The 3,504-nt window shown below is 41.5% G+C and overlaps 1 long non-coding RNA gene across 1 annotated transcript; it reads left to right on the plus strand.

Annotated features, from left to right (window-relative positions):
* The first annotated feature begins 755 nt into the window (after positions 1-755).
* Positions 756-2,845, plus strand: LOC132620542 (uncharacterized). The gene is made up of 3 exons (XR_009574991.1): positions 756-897; positions 1,674-1,725; positions 2,753-2,845. It is a non-coding gene; the product is annotated as an uncharacterized LOC132620542 (long non-coding RNA).
* Positions 2,846-3,504: the final 659 nt, after the last annotated feature.

Genomic DNA, 3,504 nt, shown 5'->3' on the forward strand with positions numbered 1-3,504 from the left:
ATGTACATACGTTTTTTTTTGGATAAATATTTAGAATGAAAGATTAAAAGGGATAGTGACAAAGACATAAAGAAACATGGGGCGAAGAAAAGAGAACACCAAAGGCCGATGGATAATTATAGCATGGTAAGTGAGACTGCAATACTGTGGATAATATGAGGGCAAGGAACAGCCTGTGGCTATATTGGATTGACAAGTGAAGATTACGTATCAAAGACGTGGCTTCTGTTAAGGCGTTGTGACGAAACAATAACAGAGAAGAGATGACCTGGGAAGGACAAGGATAATGAGATGGCACAGTGGATTAGAAAACCCATGCCACGGAATGAAGACTCATGTTGTTATGTCCCGTGTTTTCGTACAATTGGAAATCGTGAAATAATTACGACTTGTGTGTTATAAGGACCTAATTTAAATTTTGTGAATATGACTATGTTGGTTGTGAAATCTTTGATGCTAAGACCTCGGGGAAGGCCGAGGGTAAATTTGGAACTTCGGAAATTAGTTTCGGGAATTACAAAACGGGGCATTTTAGGAATTGGGCCAAGGAAAAAAATGACACAAAGTTAGGCCCAAAGGACTTGGGGTGGCCGGCCATATATATGGCCCAAGCCCCTTGTTTAATGATCATGTGCTATGCACATGATCAATATTGTGGATATATACTAGGAGGACTTAACAAATTCTAGATCAAAAAAATAAAAATCAAGAACTCACCACAAAAAAAGGGTTTCGGCCGAGTGCAAAGGAGGAAAGAAAGAAAAGATTCCAAGCTTGTGTGTGATCCAAAAATCTTGGCTTCCACATAATTAAGAAGTACTCAAGACGCTCTCCGACGTGGTATAATTGGTTTGGCACAAGGATTCCGTTTGCGACAAGTCGGAAAGTTAGTAAAAGGTAAGAATCTTGCCCCTCTAATGTTATAGAATTGCTATGAATGTGTTAAAGATTGGAAGTAGACGAGAATCCCGTAATTTGGACATAAATGGAAACGTGTGGGTGTGTGTTTGTAGTGAGTTTGGCCGTGAGCCATAGATAGGGAGATTGGTGTGAATTGATCTTGGTTAAGTTGGTATAATGTGTTGTTGTGATCCTTATATCGTAAATTATTAATTGGGGAATGAAACTGGCGTTGAAAAATGATTTTGAATATTATCGGAAAGCGTATACCTTCGGTATCTTTATGTATATCAATGTATATCTTGGGTGTTATAGACTTTAGATATGAATCTATATCGATGTTGATGAATTCGGAATGAAACGACGTGAGTTAGAATGTTCGTAGTGCATTTTAGATGTTTTGAAGAATTTGGGAAAATAATGGATTTTTATGCAATTTCGTGTATGGCATGGTTTGTAATTAGAATGGGATTATATAAGTTTGAATGTGGGAATGCATACAATTTTGTAGATATAGAATTAGAATTTTGAAAGTTTGAATGGAAGTTGCCAACTTTAGAAATCATGTAGAACTTTAAAGCTAGAATGGTTTGATTGTTGTTTGGTTTGGTTGTTGATGTGTGGGCTGTTGTGATTGGTTAATTTGAGCCGAGTTATGCCTCGGGGATGTTAGATTTATAGGGGAAATGCTGCCGAAATTTCGGTAGGCAAATATGGAGTTAAAGGCATTTTTGAGCCTAAGGATCTCATTTGGTAACTTTGACCATTTGCAGATTTTTGACGAAACGGGACGGGACTTTTGGAAGAGCTTACGACGTCTGTGAGGTATGTAAAGCCTCCCACTCTTTCATTTGGCATATCTTAGTGTGTCAGTCAAATATGAGACCTTCCGGAGCATTTCTGCTCCTCGAAACCCGACCCACAGAAAGGTTACTATTCATTCAATTCTATTGAAGCCTAAAGGCTCCAATTTGGCTAGAATGCCACTATTCGTCCGAAACCTATCGAAATGTGGTCGGGTAACCTAGAAATGATTATGTATGACCCTTGGCATATAACTGCTCGTAAAAATATGTTCGTCACCTCACTTCGACCCGAGGTGGGTCCGCTACCCCAAAATGCCCGATTTGCCCTTCGGGCCACCTTTGAGAATAAAGTTGAAAGTACCACTTCCGATCTTTGGAACATCCTCCTACGGGGTATGTTTGGACTATTCGATGCGCTAATCTATGTTCCGAACTATATGGACCATTTTGGAAACGTTTTGCAAAATGAAACTTTATGTCGGCTAAGTATTCGACTATTTTGTATTCTAAAATGACTTATGAGTTCACTTTGCTTTGAAAGACTATTTTGAAATACGATTTGCATTTGCTTGCTCACGACTCCGCTCGTGCCTTAATATGACTTCGTTCGCCGGTTCCCGGGCCGGTTTTGATTCGTGCGCTGTATGATGAATTCGGCCGTATGCTGTGTTACGGTTTCCGAGGCTTCGCCATAGGGCCCGGTTCCGTTTGGAGTTATGCTGTGATATGGCTCGGGACGCGATATGCTCACCGATGATTATGATTATGTTCGGAGATGTACGGAGATTTGAAACCTTCTGGTGTTATGCTGTGTGTGGCGCCAGCGTCGGAGTGGCGACCACATTCTTAAGCGTTTGCATGATTTTATTTGCATAAAACATATGTATATGATTTTGATATAGATTTTGACATACCAGTTTGTACCCCACTTTGACATTTGATCTGCTTTCGGTTTTGATCCATAATTCTGTACTCCGTGCTTTACATACTCAGTACATATTTCGTACTGACCCCCTCTCTCCGGGGGCTGCGTTTTATGCCCGCAGGTGCAGACATCGGTGATCCTCCGCAGTAGGCTTCGCTTCTTGCTTTCCGGAGTACTCTTACTTGGTCCGGGGTCCACTTTTGGTACAGACTCCTTTACTCTGTATATGTTTTGTATATTTGACAGTTTGGGTACGGCGAGGCCTTGTCTCGCCATATGTTATGTTTTGAATTCGTAGAGGCCTGTAGTCATCTTTGTGGGGCGAGGGTCCTATGTGTATGTTGTTTGATTTTGCTTTCGGGTCTTACAGCGGTCTGTTTGATATGATGGCCCCAAATGGCCCTTCTGTATATATTTGTATTTTGACCGGCGATGTCTATTCCGCCGCTTTGTTTGAGTATGATTTGATATGACCGCTTAAGACATATTTTCGATGTAAATTATGTTTGATTTAACTTCTTGAAAATTCTGAAATAAGTTTGGATTCGGAAACGATGATGTGATTTGGTCTGGGCACCCAGGTAGGGTGCCAGTCGCGGCCCACGGGGCTGGGTCGTGACAAAAGTGGTATCAGAGCAGTCTGTCCTCGGAATGTCTACAGGCCGTGTCTCGTAGAGTCTTGTTTATCGATGTGTTGTGCACCACATCTATAAACGGGAAGCTACAGGGCATTTAGGATGTCACTTTCTTTGAAATCTTAGATCGTGCGATAGAGCTGTGCTATTAGGATGATTATGATCTGACTCGCCTTTGTGTTTGCAGTGATGCCTCCGAAGAAGGCAACGGCGGCCCAGAAGGGCAAGGCGAGGATTG

This window comes from Lycium barbarum, chromosome 2 (assembly GCF_019175385.1).
Source record: "Lycium barbarum isolate Lr01 chromosome 2, ASM1917538v2, whole genome shotgun sequence".
NCBI lineage: Eukaryota > Viridiplantae > Streptophyta > Magnoliopsida > Solanales > Solanaceae > Lycium > Lycium barbarum.